Source organism: Microcaecilia unicolor, chromosome 10, assembly GCF_901765095.1.
Source record: "Microcaecilia unicolor chromosome 10, aMicUni1.1, whole genome shotgun sequence".
Taxonomy (NCBI): domain Eukaryota; kingdom Metazoa; phylum Chordata; class Amphibia; order Gymnophiona; family Siphonopidae; genus Microcaecilia; species Microcaecilia unicolor.
In genome coordinates, this window is record NC_044040.1 from 155,003,731 (window position 1) to 155,023,061 (window position 19,331).

At 44.6% G+C, this 19,331-nt stretch overlaps 1 pseudogene; it reads left to right on the forward strand.

Annotated features, from left to right (window-relative positions):
- Positions 1-14,890: 14,890 nt before the first annotated feature.
- Positions 14,891-19,053, forward strand: LOC115478457 (annotated as a pseudogene).
- The last annotated feature ends 278 nt before the right edge of the window (positions 19,054-19,331 follow it).

Genomic DNA, 19,331 nt, shown 5'->3' on the forward strand with positions numbered 1-19,331 from the left:
AATCCTGAACAAATGAAAATTCCTGTAAATGACAAGATGCTAAACAAAACAAAAATATTTGGGCTGCAAATGCTATTTCTATACATCAATTGATTCATTCTGCAAATAACATGAATCAATAAAACAAATATCATTTACAAAGTAAGATTCTGGTCAACCCCAGGAATTACAATAATAAAATTTTTTTTAAACCTTTCATACCACACTATTCAGTTAATAATAAAAACAGATTACAGGTACTTCTTAGCCAGGATCAGGTGACCCTCAGGGGGAGGAATGCTGGCTTTGGCCTAACCCCTGGTAAGCCTTTTCTTGGTTGAGAGGTGCCCAGCTCTCCCACCGGTTGCCTTCTCAGGTGCCGTGGAGGACTTGCAGCTCATCTGCATATCCTCGGAGCCTTCGCCAGAGTGACTCCCAGGTCCGTTCCGATCCACTCGGGCCTCTGCTCAAGGTGCACAGTGCTCCTACCAGGTGCTGTGGAGGACTTGCAGCGTTCTGCATATCCTCACAGCTGCATCCGGGGTGACTCCCAAATCCACCCCGACCTTCCCAGGGCCTTCGCCACAGTTAACCAGGGCTTTCGCTCCACCTACCCAGAGCTACCAGGTACTTCTTAGCCAGGATCAGGTGACCCTCAGGGGGAGGAATGCTGGCTTTGGCCTAACCCCTGGTAAGCCGTTTTCTTGGTTGAGAGGTGCCCAGCTCTCCCACCGGTTGCCTTCTCAGGTGCTGTGGAGGACTTGCAGCTCATCTGCATATCCTCGGAGCCTTCGCCAGAGTGACTCCCAGGTCCGTTCCGATCCACTCGGGGCCTCTGCTCAAGGTGCACAGTGCTCCTACCAGGTGCTGTGGAGGACTTGCAGCGTTCTGCATATCCTCACAGCTGCATAAGTTCTGGGAGAAGAGGATATTTCTCTGGTAAGTGAACAAATTTTGCTTGTGCTTTCGGAACTTGAAGATTGGGGTTTAAAGGAGGAACTGTAAGTTAGTGATAGGCTGATATCCTTAATACTTTAGCAAGTTTTAAATTACGGAAAAACTCAAAAAACACTAAGATGGAGTCAGCAGTCCAGCAGCGAGAGGGGTGCTATCCAGTCTTTTGCATTGAGTGTCACATGTATGATTATCTCCCAATTGGTGAGGTGTCATATGTGTGTGCCCGATGCAAAGAGCTCCTAGCTCTCAGAGAACGTGTCCGTTCCCTTGAGGCTAGAGTAGCAGACTTGATGGAGCTGAGGGAGACAGAGAGGTACATAGAGGAGACCTACAGGGATGTTGTAGAGAAGTCCCACCTCCAGTCAGGTGCCCTGTGCTACCTTGGAGGAGGGAGGTCTCCTAGAAGGAGAGCATCACCCTGGTGAAGTAGGAAGTACTCCTGTAGCCAGGACCTGCCCACCAGGGGATGTATTATCCTTTCGCACCGAGGATATATCTCCAAATGTTGCCCGGGAGGGAAAGGTTAGGACAGCTGTTGTACTTGGTGATTCGATCATTAGGCATATAGATAGCTGGGTGGCTGGTGGACGTGAGGATCGCCTGGTGACTTGCCTGCCTGGTGCGAAGGTGGCGGACCTCACGTGTCACCTAGATAGGATTCTAGATAGTGCTGGGGAGGAGTCCGCTGTCTTGGTACATGTGGGTACCAATGACATAGGAAAATGTGGGAGAGAGGTTCTGGAAGCAAAATTTAGGCTCTTAGGTAGAAAGCTGAAATCCAGATCCTCCAGGGTAGCATTTTCTGAAATGCTACCTGTGCCACGCGCAGGGCCCAAGAGACAGGCAGAGCTCCAGAGTCTCAATGCGTGGATGAGAGATGGTGCAGGGAGGAGGGCTTTAGATTTGTTAGGAACTGGGCAACATTCTGGGGAAGGGGGAGCCTATTCCGAAAGGATGGGCTCCATCTTAACCAGAGTGGGACCAGGCTGCTGGCATCGGCGTTTAAGAAGGAGATAGAGCAGCTTTTAAACTAGAAATGGGGGGAAGGCCGACAGTCGCTCAAAAGAGCATGGTTCGGGATAAGGTATCTTTCAAAGATATCACCATAACAGGGAAGATAGAGTATCCTGATAGTGAGGTTGCAAAAGAGATTGTAGTAGATCGGGTATCTTTAAATAACAATAAAATCAGACAAAAGATTGCCAATTAATACTGTCAAGTACTAAGCATGATGTACTTAGGAACAACAAACATAGTTTGAAATGTCTATATGCGAATGCCAGGAGCCTAAGAAATAAGATGGGGGAGTTAGAATATATTGCACTAAATGAAAAATTAGATATAATAGGCATCTCTGAGACCTGGTGGAAGGAGGATAACCAGTGGGACACTGTCATACCGGGGTACAAATTATATCGTAGTGATAGGGTGAATCGGATTGGTGGAGGGGTAGCATTGTATATTAACGAGAGCCTTGAATCAAATAGATTGAAAATTCTGCAGGAAGCAAAACACTCCTTGGAATCACTGTGGATTGAAATTCCATGTGCAAAGGGGAAAAGGATAGTGATAGGAGTGTACTACCGCATGGCCAGGACGAACAGACGGATGCGGAAATGTTAAAGGAAATCAGGGACGCAAACAAACTGGGCAACACAATAATAATGGGGGATTTCAATTACCCGCATATAGACTGGGGTAATGTAACATCTGTACACGCAAGGGACATAAGATTCTTGATGAAATCAAGGACAGCTTCATGGAACAGCTAGTTCAGGAGCCGACAAGAGAAGGAAAAATACTAGACTTAGTCCTTAGTGGTGCTCATGATCTAGTGCAGGGGGTAACGATACGAGGGCCGCTTGATAACAGTGATCATAATATGATCGGTTTTGATATTGGCATTGAAGGAAGTGAAACTAGGAAATCAAGTACGCTAGCGTTTAACTATAGAAAAGGTGATTACGACAAAATGAGAAAAATGGTGAAAAAAAGACTGAAAGGAGCAGCTCGCAGAGTAAAAACTTGCATCAGGCGTGGATGCTGTTTAAAAACACCATCCTGGAGGTTCAGGACAAATATATTCCACGTATTAGAAAAAAGGGAAAAAAGACTAAACGTCAGCCGGCGTGGCTAAACAGTAAGATAAAGGAAATCATTAGAGCCAAAAAACAATCCTTCAGAAAGTGGAGAAGAGAACCAACTGAAAGTAACAGGATAGATCATAAGGAATGCCAAGCCAAATGCAAAGCGGAGATAAGGAGGGCAAAAAAGGACTTTGAGAAGAAATTAGCGTTGGAAGCAAAAATACATAGTAAAAACTTTTTTAGATACATTAAAAGCAGGAAACCGGCCAAAGAGTCGGTTGGGCCGCTGGACGAAAATGGTGTTAAAGGGGCGATCAAGGAGGACAAAGCCGTAGCGGAGAAATTAAATGAATTCTTTGCTTCGGTCTTCACCGAGGAGGATTTGGGGGGGACACCGGTGCCGGAAAGAATATTTGAAGCGGGGGAGTCGGAGAAACTAAACAAATTCTCTGTAACCTTGGAGGATGTAATGGGTCAGTTCAGCAAGCTGAAGAGTAGTAAATCACCGGGACCTGATGGTATTCATCCCAGAGGGTTAATAGAACTAAAAAATGAACTTGCGGAGCTACTGTTAGAAATATGCAATCTGTCCCTAAAATCGAGTGTAATACCGGAAGACTGGAGGGTAGCCAATGTTACTCCGATTTTTAAGAAAGGTTCCAGAGGAGATCCGGGAAATTATAGACCGGTGAGTCTGACGTCGGTGCCGGGCAAGATGGTGGAGGCTATTATTAAGAATAAATTGCAGAGCATATACAAAAACATGGACTGATGAGACAAAGTCAGCACGGATTTAGTGAAGGGAAGTCTTGCCTCACCAATCTAATGCATTTTTTTGAGGGGGTAAGCAAACATGTGGACAATGGGGAGCCGGTTGATATTGTATATCTGGATTTTCAGAAGGCGTTTGACAAAGTGCCGCACGAAAGACTCCTGAAGAAATTGCAGAGTCATGGAATCGGAGGTAGGGTATTATTATGGATTAAGAACTGGTTGAAAGATAGGAAGCAGAGAGTAGGATTGCGTGGCCAGTATTCTCAGTGGAGGAGGGTAGTTAGTGGGGTCCCGCAGGGGTCTGTGCTGGGTCCGTTGCTTTTTAATATTTATAAATGACCTAGAGATGGGAATAACTAGTGAGGTAATTAAATTCGCCGATGACACAAAATTATTCAGGGTCGTCAAGTCGCAGGAGGAATGTGAACGATTACAGGAGGACCTTGCGAGACTGGGAGAATGGGCGTGCAAGTGGCAGATGAAGTTCAATGTGACAAGTGCAAAGTGATGCATGTGGGTAAGAGGAACCCGAATTATAGCTACGTCTTGCAAGGTTCCGCGTTAGGAGTTACGGATCAAGAAAGGGATCTGGGTGTCGTCGTCGATGATACGCTGAAACCTTCTGCTCAGTGTGCTGCTGCGGCTAGGAAAGCGAATAGAATGTTGGGTGTTATTAAGAAGGGTATGGAGTCCAGGTGTGCGGATGTTATAATGCCGTTGTATCGCTCCATGGTGCGACCGCACCTGGAGTATTGTGTTCAGTACTGGTCTCCGTATCTCAAAAAAGATATAGTAGAATTGGAAAAGGTACAGCGAAGGGCGACGAAAATGATAGTGGGGATGGGACGACTTTCCTATGAAGAGAGGCTGAGAAGGCTAGGGCTTTTCAGCTTGGAGAAGAGACGGCTGAGGGGGAGATATGATAGAAGTGTATAAAATAATGAGTGGAATGGATCGGGTGGATGTGAAGCGACTGTTCACGCTATCCAAAAATACTAGGACTAGAGGGCATGAGTTGAAGCTACAGTGTGGTAAATTTAAAACGAATCGGAGAAAATTTTTCTTCACCCAACGTGTAATTAGACTCTGGAATTCATTGCCGGAGAACGTGGTACGGGCGGTTAGCTTGACGGAGTTTAAAAAGGGGTTAGATAGATTCCTAAAGGACAAGTCCATAGACCGCTATTAAATGGACTGGAAAAATTCCTCATTTTTAGGTATAACTTGTCTGGAATGTTTTTACGTTTGGGGAGCGTGCCAGGTGCCCTTGACCTGGATTGGCCACTGTCGGTGACAGGATGCTGGGCTAGATGGACCTTTGGTCTTTCCCAGTATGGCACTACTTATGTACTTATGTACTTATGATAAAAATATCCTAATCTTCAGCCATCTAATTCAACTATACTGAATTTTGATACATATTTCCTGACTAGGAATGTTTTAATATCACGACAAAATTCTATGTAGGAGCCGCATAATCTATTTATAGTTAAAAATTCTTTCCAAACATAGCTGCCTGGAATATAGCAAACAACTTCAGCCTTTTTATACTTCTAGGGGAGGGAAACGTATAAGTAGATGAGACAGTCAGAGCTCAGCCCATCTGTATTATAGAATAAACAGCAGGTGTTGACCTAAAAGCCCATCCAGTCTATATAATTTATTTCCTGCTATTCCAGTTGATCTTTAGCTCTCTTTTCCCTCTCTTTATAACCAAGGGTGACAGGTGACATGTGCTTATCTCATGCTCTCCCAGAACCTGTCATTGTTTCCCCCGCCCCCATCTCAACCAGAATCAGAAGTACACTTCTTCAATTTATAACACTCTTTGAAAAGAATTATTTCACACTTTTACTTCTGATTCTAGGTTGCACTCCAAACAAGGAAGGAGGAAAGGAAGCTGATGTTGGTTATCTTTCAGAGATTGTTGACGAGCAGCTAACAAGTCTGTGACACTTCCTTTGTCCTTCTTCAAGAACCTGGTATGGTCCTAATGGGTGGGTATCTATTTCCTGATTCTAGTGTGAAGGTCTCTCTCTCTCTCCTGGTTTTAGAATGCTCCAGTCTACAGAGGCTCTGGTGCCCTGATTTTTACCCTGCTGTCAGAGTGTGGGGATAAGTGAAATTGATCAGCATCAGTAGTAAATCCATTGTACATAGAAATATAGATAGAAACACAAAAATGATGGTAGATATAGAACACATGGAGGGGCATAATCAAACAGGGCGCCCAAGTTTTCATGATGGCGTCCTCGCAGGACGGCCCCACGAAGGGGCGGGGAAACCCGTACTATCGAAACAAGATGAGCATCCATCTTTCGTTTCGATACTACGGTCGGGGACGCCCAAATCTCACATTTAGGTTGACCTTAGAGATGGTCGACCTAAATGTTGAGATGGTCGACCTTAGAGATGGTCGTCCCCGGTTTTCGGCCATAATGGAAACCGAGGACACCCATCTCAGAAACGACCAAGTGCAAGCCCTTTGGTCATGGGAGGAACCAGCATTCGTAGTGCACTGGTCTCCCTCACAAGCCAGGACACCAACCGGGCAACCTAGGGGGCACTGCAGTAGACTTCAGAAATTGCTCCCAGGTGCATAGCTCCCTTACCTTGGGTGCTGAGCCCCCCCAAAACCCACTCCCCACAACTGTACAACACTACCATAGCTCTTACGGGTGTAGGGGGGCACCTAGATGTGGGTACAGTGGGTTTCTGGTGGGTTTTGAAGGGCTCACATTTACCACCACAAGTGTAACAGGTAGGGGGGATGGGCCTGGGTGGGCTGGGTGCCTGGCTGAAGTGCACTGCACCCACTAACAACTGCTCCAGGGACTTGCATACTGCTGTCAGGGAGCTGGGTATGACATTTGAGGCTAGCATAGAGGCTGGCAAAAAATATTTTTAAAGTTTTTTTAGAGTGGGAGGGGGTTAGTGTAACCACTGGGGGAGTAGGGGAGGTCATCCCCGATTCCCTCTGGTTGTCATCTGTTAGTTCGGGCACCTTTTGAGGCTTGGTCGCAAGAAAAAATGGACCAAGTAAAGTCGGCCAAGTGCTGTCAGGGACGCCCTTCTTTTTTCCATTATCGGCCGAGGACGCCCATCTCTTAATCACGCCCCAGCCCTGCCTTCGCTACAGTGCCAACACGCCCCCGTGAACTTTGGTCATCCCCGTGCCGGGAAGCAATTGAGGACACCCAAAATCGGCTTTTGATTATTCCTGAGAGAAGGACGCCCATCTCCCGATTTGTGTCGGAAGATGGGCCCCCTTCTCTTTTGAAAATAAGCCTGCTGGTCTATCCACTCTGCCCATTCTTGGCATCTATACCCTTCTTCTCCCCTAGAGATCTTATGTACTTGTCCCAAGCTTTCTTGAATTCATTTACAGTTGTACAACACCAACATCTCTATCATATCTCCCCTCTCCACCCAGGATCAGAGTAATATCATTGTTCTTCGCAATACTATGTAGAACATATTGTGGTTGGCAGTATCAGCCCTCATGGGAGCAGGAAATGAGCCACTGTCCAGATAGGAGATCAATCATGTGAACTGGAGGAACACTAGTCCCTATACAAATCAAGTAGAGAACCAAGGAGTAGGGTATAAAAGAATGGTCCTTCTAAGAACATGAGGAGGAAAGAAGATCCTAGTACACAATCAGCCTTATTTTCGAAAGTGATGGGCGCCCAGATTTTGACCCAAATTGGGAGATGGGCGCCCATCTTGCAAAGGCACCCAAATCGGTATAATCGAAAGCCGATTTTAGGTGCCTGCAACTGCACTCCGTCGCGGGAACAAACAAAGTTGACAGGGGCGTGTCAGAGGTGTGGTGAAGGTGGGACTGGGGTGTTTATTGGCCAAGCAGATATGGGTGCCTTCTGCCAATAATCAAAAACAATTGGCCGTTTTTAGCGCGAATTTAGGTCACTTTTTTGGACCCTTTTTTTTCACGAACAAGTCCCAAAAAAGTGCCCTAAATGACCAGATGACCACTGAAGGGAATCGGGGATGACCACCCCTGACTCCCCCAGTGGTCACTAACCCCCTCCAACCAAAAAAAAAATCAACTTTAACAACTTTTTTTTCCAGCCTGTATGCCAGCCTCAAATGCCATACCCAGCTCCATGACAGCAGTATGCAGGTCCCTGGAGCAGTTGTTAGTGGGTGCAGTGGACTTCAGGCAGGTGGACCCAGGCCCATCCCCCCCTACCTGTTACACTTGTGGTGGTTAATGTTGAGCCCTCCAAAAAAAAACCAAACCCACTGTACCCACATCTAGGTGCGCCCCTTCAGCCATAAGTGCTATGGTAATGGTGTAGAGTTGTGGGCAGTGGGTTTGGGGGGGATTTGGGGGCTCAGCACTCAAGGGAAGGGAGCTATGGATTTGGGAGGTATTTACCTTTGTTTTTTTACTTTTTACAAGTGCCCCCTAGGGTGCCCGGTTGGTGTCCTGGCATGTGAGGGGGACCAGTGCACTACGAATCCTAGCCCCTCCTACGACCCAATGCCTTGGATTTGTTCGTTTTTGAGCTGGGCGCCTTTAGTTTCCATTATCGCTGAAAAACGAAACCACCCAGCTCAAATACGCACATATCCGATGCATTTGCCAGGCACAAACCGTATTATCGAAAAAAAAAGATGGGTGGCCATTTTTTTCGAAAATACGGTCTGTCCCGCCCCTTCACGTACCCGTTCTCAGACATAGACGCCCATGGAGATGGGCGTTCGCATTCGATTATGCCCCTCAATGTTTATTAAAGTGTTTATGAAACAAGCATGAAATCTATCCACAAGCAAAATTTTTGTCTCATGGTGAAACCGATATTTTCTGTGACACTTTGCTTGTGGATAGATTTCGTGCTTGTTCCATGACTTTCACAGACAACGAGTTGCACAGTTGATCATTATCAGCATACATCTGATCTCAAGACTTCGGAGGTAGGCACTTCAGTGTCAAAACAGGGAACCGTGTCGAGTCTTTTAGGTATATTTAATAAACACTGTGTACAAGGATCTTCTGTCTTCCTCATGTTCTTTGAAGGACCATTCTTTTTATACCCTACTCCTTGGTTTTCCCATTGTTCAGATAAACATGTCAAAAAACTCTAGCCACATATCCATAGACTTAATCTGATAAGGTAGGAGGAACTGTTAGTGATCCGGTAAAGGTACAGGGGTGGGAAAAGTGAAATAAGAGAATATAGCAGCTCAATCCGGAGAGGGTGAGATAAGGCAGTGGCCCAATTCTTTGTAATATTTAATGATGCAATATCTTACCTTATAGCAGGCTTTGGAGGGTCTGATGTGACCCACAGAGTATTTATTTGGGATCACTATATAAAGTATAATGACCCCTGAGTTGGACATCTCTTCCATTTATTATCATGTCATGGTAAAAGTCAGAAGTGTGCTACAAAACTGGGGTATTAAGGGTTAGGAAATGGCCCTCTCCATTCACATTATTTTGAAAAAATGTATTAGTTGGCCATACTGGATGGATCGTGCAGGTCTTTTTCTGCCGTCACCTGGTAATAGTATACACAATTTACATGACCATATACTGTATATGGAAATAAAACACAAATGTAGCAGATCTTTGAAAAAGACTGAACTCATCAAATTTATACTTGCAGCAGAAATCAACATAGCCTAATTCAAAACTGTGATAGCAATTGTCTGGTTTTTTTTTATTGTTGATTAGCTTGCACTAGATAATTGTAAAGCTAAAGACCCTGCTAGTGTTTTTTCAGTATGGTACAAGAAGTGTTTGAACATATATTTACAAAATTTGTGGTTGCAGGTAAATTTAGTTTGAGGCTAGAAATGCTGAAAAGGAAAAAAAAATAATGAAGTTGTGGTATAACATATGCAGCTTTATTTGCTAGCAACCTATATTTTCCTCTTACCATGCCTAAATGTCAGCAACATACTTGGTTGACCAGAATATCAAAATCAATGTTTATAGGCCAGTTTAGTATTAAAACTGAAACTGACTAAAGCAGAAAAGTTCAGCACTGAAACAAAGTAAATGGCAATAGGTAAAGTCTACAAGACTTCTAGATCGTCCAAAAAAACCCTACTTGAACTGATTCTTGTTCATATCCCAAAAAAGAACTGGGTCAATTTGAAAAATGACTGAAGGTCAACTTTGTCATTAAACAGGTTGGGGAAAGGAGAGAAGCTGAAAAACAACTGCAACAATGAGGACTGAATCAATGAAAATCTTCTTGAGGTATTTAAGATTTTAAAAAAAATTTCTGCAAAGGGGAAGTTGAAAGTAGATCACCAGATAACAACTGGACACTTATCAAAATCAATGGAATCTACACCCCGACTCCACCTTCATTCACATGGAATAACTGGTATGCAGCCCTGGAAGTGGAAGGGAAGAAGTCATCCCAGGAAGAGAAGAAATTGGACTCCTTGTCGCACAAAGGAATTAGATTTTTAAAGATTTTTAGTTTTCTCTTCCCTATACGGGGGACTTCACTTTGAAACTCCCTCCATATCGATATTAGGACAGATAACAACTACCTCACCTTTAGGAAGAAGTTAAAGACCTTTTTTGTCCCAAAGCCTGCCGTATGATTATCAAACTCTGTACAACACCAACAAAATATTCATAAGCTGCTGCCTATGATTTTCTCTTTCCTCACTGTTCATAGGCCCATCTCCCCTACTAAGTCATGTGGAAGGGCATAATTGAACAGGGTGCCCAAGTTTTCCTGACGACGTCCTCGCAGGACGTCCCAGTGAAGGGGCGGGAAACCCCGCATTATCGAAACAAGATGGGCGTCCATCTTTCGTTTTGATAATATGGTCGGGGACGCCCTAAAAACATTTAGGTCGACCTTAGAGATGGTCGTCCCGGGTTTTCGGCCATAATGGAAACCGAGGACACCAGGCATATGGTGCACCAAGATAAAAGGAACTATCAGAGTTCTGCCCTGTCTCTGGTGTGGGGTGGTTTTGCCCGCCACCGCCGCCCCACGGCAGTGGCGGGCAAAACCGCCCCATACCAGAGACAGGGCAGAACTCTGACAGGATTCAGCCCAAACTTCACCTGCAGCACCTGCATGATGGCTGATCCCTCCGAGCTCATGGCCTTGCAATCTGTCACGCTTCTTGTGGAACTTCGGGGTTAGTGAGCCCTTGGGTCACTGCCGAGGGGTGGGCAGCAGGAGAAATCACCCAAACACAGACAAGGCAGAACAGACGTACCAGCAAATTCAGGACTGGAACTACCAGGCGAGGACTACAGCCGAGCAATGCAAGCTGGAGCAAGCAGGACAGGAATTCAACCCAAACTTCACCTGCACTTGACCGCCGTTCCTCAGGAGTTGAGCCCCTGGGTGCAGGCGGCCGACAGGACTTACTGGACAGGGCAAGAAGGCAGAACTGCAGGAACAGCAGCCAGCCGGCGGACAGCAGGACATGTCCAGAAAACACCGGGGTTCCAGGCAGGCAGCAAGTAGCAGAACAAACCAGAAAACAAGCCGGGTCTGGGCAGGCAGCAGACAGAAGAATAAACCAAAAGTCAAGCAGGGTCAAAGCCACAATCAGGAAATAGCACAGCAGCACTGCAACAACTCTCACCAAAGGAAACTCCTCTGAGGACCTCTGTAGCAAGGCAAACTAGAAACCTTCCCAGGTGGTTAATAAAGGCAGCATACAAGGGAGTTCACCAGGTATGGGTACTGCTTAGTTCCAAAAAACTCCCAAAACAATCTGGAAGGCTGGAACATCCGGACCGGACCAGCATATCTTCTGGAACATGGGAAACGGCAAGCCATCAGTTCACAGCAGCCACCAGGTCTAACCACCAGGGGCCCAGGTTCCTTGCTCTCAGTCACCTCGCCCCCTCGGTGGCCATTTTGAATCCCCAGCCGAGATGGAGAAGGATGAAGGGCAAGACGGCGCTCCGGGCAGGAAAGAGGGGGCTCTTTCCTGCCCTGAAGAGGTCACTAGACCACCAGGGCAGATAGTAAGGAAGGGAAGGGGAGGGGAGACCCATGGCGCCACCCGCACACACGCCCGTACGTCCGCACGCCCGCACATCTGTCCAGAAATCTGGACAAACGTGCGTGCGGGCAAAACCCGGACATGTCCTCAAAAAGAGGACATGTCCGGGGAAATCCGGATGAATGGTAACCCTATTCTTACCACTTTCACTTCCATCCATGACTGTGACAGCTATACTTCTGTGTGAAGCTCTTCATTCTATCTGTGGAAGTAATCAACCTCAAGCTCCAGCCTCTACTTGCATTAGTACCCCCTCCCTGCAGAGCTGGCATGCAGCACAACTCAAGTACAGCAGCAGCAAGGCTGTCTGCTGCCACAGCTGAAACCCAAACCTGCCAAGCTCCAGTGCCAATGACAGAGGAAACAATGGTGTTGGCTAGTAAAGCCCAGAAAAGCCCCTGTAACGCACAAGCCCCAAGCAGCACAGAGGAAGAACTACAGGATGACCACTGTAGCTACAAATTGAGTGTTTTGCCTCATTATCACAGTCAGGCTGGTAACATTCATTCAATATTGCATTCCTCTCCTCTGTACCACTGTAAGTTCAGGCCAATCACAATCCTGCATTACACAATCCTGCATTACAGTGACTGAGCACATTGTAATTAAAAGCCTAAAAGTAATGATCATAACTGGGACAGCTATTGAAGATAAGGAAGGAAGGGAAAAGGTTTTAAAATGTGGAGAAGCTGGTTCTGGGTTATGCATTGTAAATCTATATACTCATCTACTCACAGAGATAGAAAACCAAAGAGGAAGACAACTGGCTAATCTGAATGGACTAATTGGTTCTCATCTGCCATAGTGTTTACATCAACTTTAAAGATGTAATAAAGTCATGAAAACAATGGAATCCACCTAAAATTTAATGACACAATATTGCCACATTGACAAATTATAAACCACTAGGGAATAATATTCAATAATATTTTTTAAAATGCTGTGAGAAGGATTAGTCACAGATTTTCAGTGTCAGACCATGTCCAGGCACCGGCACTGAATATCTGGGGCTAATTTAAATGGGACTATGCAGGTCCCAAGTGATATTCAGCTGAGGCTAGCATAACACAATTATGCAGGCCCTGGCTGAATATTGGCCAGGACCCAAAAAAAAAATGACCTATTTGCCTCCAATCCCCCTCCTACCTCCCTGATGAGGTCCATAGCCCCTCTCCAGAACCAGCCCCAATGAAACAAGATCCCCACCCCCTCCTGCAGGTCCATACCCCTCACATCTTCAACTCCCACACCCTCAACTCAAAATAGGCCTTCCTGGCCTACCTGAAGTCCTTGGTGATCCAGTGGGGTGAAGGGAGCAGTTTTGCAGGTTACAAATGATCATAAATAAATGGCTCATAGAGGTAGCTAAATGTTTTTGCAAAAAAACTAGTGAGGTTTCCCTCACTAGTGGTTAGGGCAGTGGCGTTCCTAGGGGCCGGACACCCGGGGCGGCACCCCGCCCCCCCCCCCGGGTGCAGCACCCCCCCCCCCCCGATGCAGCGTGGACCCCCCCCCCGGGTGCACGCCGCTGGGAGGGGGTGCCGCAGCGCGCGCCTGCTCAGAGTTCCCTGACTTCGTGCATTCGCTGCAGCTCCCTCTGTTCCAGGGCAGAGGGAGCTGCAGCGAACGCGCGAAGTCAGCGAACTCAGAGCAGGCGCGTGCCACGGCACCCCCCAGCGGCATGCACCCGGGGCAGACCGCCCCCACCGCCTCCCCCTTGGTACGCCACTGGGTTAGGGTGGTTAGGGTGGTGGGCTTTGGTCCTGGGGAATTGAGGAACTGAGTTTGATTCCCGGCACAGGCAGCTCCTTGTGACTCTGGGCAAGTCACTTAACCCTCCATTGCCTGCCGCATTGAGCCTGCCATGAGTGGGAAAGCACGGGGTATAAATGTAACAAAAATAAAAAAATAAAATTAAAATATGAAAGTCATCATCAGGCTTATTTTGAAAGAGAAGGACGCCCATCTTTCGACACAAATCGGAAGATGGGCGTCCTTATCCCATTATCGCCCAAATCGGCATAATCGAAAGCCGATTTTGGGCATCCCCAACTACTTTCCGTCGCAGGGACGACCAAAGTTCACAGGGGCATGTCAGAGGTGTAGCGAAGGCGGGACTTGGGCGTGCCTAACACTTGGGCGTCCTCGACCCATAATAAAAAAAAAGGGCGTCCCTGACGAGTACTTGGACGACTTTACTTGCTCCTTTTTTTGTTAAGACCAAGCCACGAAAAGGTGCCCGAACTGACCAGATGACCACCAAAGGGAATCGGGGATGACCTCCCCTGAATTCTCCAGTGGTCACTAATCCCCTCCCACCCTTTCGATTATGCCCCTCCAAGGGATTCATTTGCATATTATGCAAATAAGAACATGAGTAGCCATACTGGGTCAGACCAATGGTCCATCTTGCCCAGTATCTTGTTTTCCAAACAGTGGCCAAGCCAGGTCAGAAGTACCTGGCAGAAACCCAAATCATGGCAACATTATATACTACAAATCCCAGGGCAAGCAGTTGCTTCCCATGTCTGTCTCAATAGCAGACTATGGACTTTTCCTCCAGGAATTTGTCCAAACCTTTTTTAAACCCAGATATGCTAACGGCTGTTACCACATCCTCTGGCAAAGAGTTCCAGAGCTTAACTATTTGTTGAGTGAAAAAATATTTCCTCCTTTTTGTTTTAAAAATGACCATTCACAGTGAGAGTAACATCTTGTTGTATCAAGCCATTCTTGCAGACGCTTCCATGGGGTAGAATATCAACCCCAAACTGAGGCTTTCTTATTTCTTTTCCTTTGAACTGTTGTTCTGTGTATTGCTATGTGGTAGAACAGGGTCATCCAATCTCAGGCCTCAAGGTCCCCAATCCAGTCGGTTGTTCAGTATTACCCCAATAAATATGTATGGGATCTATTTGCATGTTTGAAAAATAAGGCAGATAAATTCAGAAAGTACCCTTGGTTTCATTTGAGAAGGATGTGGTCAGTAGGTTTCGTGTAGCTAATAGCTTTGGTTTTTCATCTTAGGCTGTAACAACAACTTCAGCTGGGTTCAGTGTACACCCTGGCTGCTCAAGACTTCTGAATCAATCTGTCTTCAAGCTGGCTCATTGGAAGGCCAGGTGAATAGATTTTCATTTTTAATGCTACATGAATAATTTCTGAGAGTTTTGAATGTAAAACAATTTAATGTAGCTTAACAGTTAAAAATTTGAACTACATTTAATTCAAAGGTCATTGTTACGCTCACGTGTATCAATAGCTGAAAATGCAAATATAATTGAGAGATTTTCAGATTTGTGAATTGGATATGTGCACAATCAAAATGTTATTGCCAAAGTCTAAAACAGAGAGATAATAACTTGTTGACTTCTATATCAAATTTACCATGATGAAAATCCTTTATATTAACTTTATGACATTGTGGTAATCCCCAATAGTGTAATGAGGATTCTCAAGCTATTTTGTGGTGTTGTTAAATCAACATTACCAAACTAAACCTCTTCAGAAAGATCCATTTTTTATTGTGATTGAAATAAAAACCTTAGCAATACATGATTGTATTATGTTTGTAGTGTTATTTTCCAAAAGGATCCCAATTCCACTGTGCTTTTCTGTAAGAGATTACAACATACATTCTCTCCTCTCCCAAACACCCTGTTTCTTTCCAGTATGTTATACAATAGCAATGCCTATCTAACTGCTCTTCAGTTCTAATCAGTGTTCCATTTGCTGCAGGGTGGTTTGTTTGTATTTCTACCAAAGTTATAAAGTGAGCAATTCTATGACAAATTTGTCACTCTTATTCTAGAATGGTTTAATCATTTCTCCTCTGGAGTCTAGTTTACATTTGTAACTTCAGTTAATACAGAAATATTATGTTCAAGCCATCAAGAACTGGGTAAACTGGGTATTTTCTTAAAATTCAACTGTTTGGGTTTTAGAGAAATGTTTTCAAATGTTTATTCAGCCAGCAGGCAAACAAAATAAACAAACTTCATTGTAACCAAAATGCTAATCAGAGATTCTACTTACCTATTTTAACTAGGGGCACACTTATGAACAGAATTTTTTAAGGGATGCTCATATCAGTGTACAAACAATAGGAAGCAATTTTGGGTTAGGGTTTTACATTTAATTACTTGCCTTTTCCAAACCCGAGCTCAGGCTATTTCCCTCTGCAAGTGGATTTGAAATCTAAATTGTACCTGAGGCAACGGAGGGTGAAGTGACGTACTCAAGAAGAGGAAAAAATTAATATACAATCTGACCCTATTATTTGTGCAGGCTGATTTCCATGTAGACCTGCGTACATACTTTTACAAATCCAGAATTGTTAGTGTGCTCCTGTATCACCACCAAACTCCCCCCCCCCCCCCCTTCCCAACATACACATACACTTTCAGGAATCCCCTCATCCCTCGCATGTACAACCAGGGGGCAATTCTATAAGTAAGTGCATCCATTTAGGTATCCTGATACCATGTGACAAGAGCCTATTTTCTATTAGTTTTTTTTTTTTTTCCTAACTCTGGGGTCTTTTTACCAAGCTGCGGTAAAAATAAATGGCCGTGCACTAGTGGCGGGAGCTGTTTTTGCCACTCCCTGCAGCTTGGTAAAAAGGCTGAAAATGGCCATGGCCATGCGGTAGATATAGTGGAATAGAAAAGGTTCAAAGAAAGAGCCACCAAAAATGATAAGGTAGATGGAACTCCTCTTGTAAAAGGAAAGGCTGAAGAGATTAGGGCTCTTCAGCTTGGACAAGAGACGGATGAGGAGAGATATGAGTAGTGTAGAACGAATAGAAGTAAATTGATTTTTTACTCATTCCAAAAGTAGAAAAGACTAGGGGACACTCGAGGAAGTTACATGGAAATACTTTAAAACAAATAGGAGAGAAAATATTTTTTCACTCAACAAATTGTTAAGCTCTGGAACTCTTTGCCGGAGGAGTGTGGGTAACAGCAGTTAGTGTATCTGGGTTTAAAAAAAGATTTGGACAAGTTCCTGAAGGAAAAGTCCATAGTCCTGCTGTTGAGACAGACATGGGAAGCAACTGCTTGCCCTGGGATTTGTAGTATGGAGTGTTGCCATGATTTGGGTTTCTGCCAGGTACTTGAAATCTGATTTGGCCACTGTTTGGAAAACAGGATACTGGGCTAGATAGACCATTGGTCTGACCCAGTATGGCCATGTGAGGGGGAGCACTAACCACCACCCAATGAGGCGGCAGTAAGGACTCCCATGCTAACCCAGCAGTAATTTGGTAGCTCATGGCACTGCCTGATTACCGCTTGATTAGTGCCATGCTAAATCTACAGCCCTATTTCCCCAGCACAGGAATGGTGCATGCTGGGCGCTTTTGAAGCTGTCCTAATTTCAACTGCTTAGCTATGGGGTCCCTGGCACTGAATATTGCCAGCCCTGTATAACCCCCAGGGCTTCTCCCTAAAGCCACTATGGATTGGTCAGAGGCAATATTCAATGGTACTGCCCGGTTTAGTGCTGCTGAATATAGGGGGTTAGGTAGCAACAGGCAATTTAACGGCACCTCTTAAATCGATTTGAGTATCAGGGAACATGTTTTAGTGTAATTCCTGGTTGTCCCAGTCTTCTTAATTATCTTCATAGAGATAAGCAGGTCAACTGAGGACTATAAGGAACTTAGATGTGATGTCATGTAGTTAATTGCAAGGATTTATACATGGAGACATCTTAGGACAATAACAATGTAGTGTTTCATTGTCCAAAGAAGCACCGATCCTTCTTTTGTACTCAATTTTTTTGGAATGCAAAAAACACTAAAAATATTCAGGCCACAATGATTGTCATCTGCTGATATGTGTCCAAATATTCAGTGTCAGGCCCTTATCTGGATAACAGGACTGAATATCTGGAAGTTCTCTGGCTACCAGTGACATTCAGTGCTGGAACCTGGATTGATTTTATGTGGCCCCTACTTGTTCAGATAGTTACCTGGCCACTAGCTTCCAGATAACTTCAGGGACTACCTTGACTCTGCCCCCGGATTACACTGGCACTAATTGAATAGTGCTAAGATGGTCAGAACAAATGTTAAGTAACTCTATCTGGTTAAATGCTGCTGAATGTCTACTCTAGGGCCATTTAGCAGCATTTAACTAGGTAGGAATCATCATACCTGGTTAAATCCTGGTAAATATCAACTCGTGTGGGACTTTTGTTCTGTTGTAATGCTAAGAAGTGTGCTTAATGCGTAAAATTGTATCTGAACAGTAATAATGATGACATTTTTTTTGTATATTTTAGAAAAGACATGAATGCAAGCAATAGCTGTTCCTTTTATGATGTTGACAATTTAATGAAGTATTTCCAGCTTGCGATTACATTCCTACCTTCATTTTTGGCTTTATTCTTAATGTGCTGGCCTTATGGGTGTTTGCTACTCCCTGAGGAAATGGACAGAGACATCTATCTACATGATGAACCTTGCAGCTTCAGACTTATTGCTCCTACTCTCCTTCCCTTTCAAGATTCACTTTTCCAGTAGTGATAAGCAGGGGCCAAAGATGTTATGCGCTCTCGTGGAGTCCATCTATTTTGTCAACACGTATGGGAGTATTTTTTATCATCACTTGCATCAGTTTAGACCGATATGCTGTCAAAAGCATCCCTTCAAAGCAAAACTTTTCAGATCACCAAAAAAAGCACTGCTAAGTTGCTGCTGTATTTGGATATTAGTTTGGCTTGGGATATTCCTGTCTATGATTTCCATGGGACTAACGACCACATTAGATGCTTCACATATCTCAGATGAGTCATGGACTGCACCCCATCATTTTTTCCCTTGGAAGTCTTTGGCTTTCTTATCCCTCTGATTATAGTGGCCTACTGCTCTATCCAGATCATCAGAACCTCTTCTGCAATCACAGAAATGTAGAACAAAAAACTATAGATCATACTGTATGCATATGCATCATTGCTGCAAATCTGATTACAGTTTGTGATTGTTCACGCCAAGTCATTTGGGTATTTTCTTCAGTATTTAGATGAGACAAACATGTTATTTCAGACTGTTCCATGAAGCAAAACATTAGTTTGTTCGTTCAGATAGCAATGTGTTTGGCCCAACATCAATTGCTGTCTTGACGCCATCTGCTATTATTTTGCTGCAAAAGAGTTTCGGGTAGGAACTGATAGAAGCTTGATCTTAAAGAAACAAACTTCTTTTGGTAATTCCAGTACTGGATGATTATTCTGTATCTCATATACCCTGACACCACAATGGGATTGGACAAATAAATTCATCATGTAGTCATGAGTACTTCTGAACTGTGTAGAGTATGACAACATTTAAGACCATAGGGGGTCATTTTCTAGATTGCAAAACGTTTGGTGCCAAGATGTTGTGCACTGATCATGAATTCAGTTACTACTACTACTACTACTAATCATTTATATAGTGATACTAGACGTTACCAGCAATGTACACAATAGATGCAGGTACTTTTTCTTATCCTTAGAGGGCTC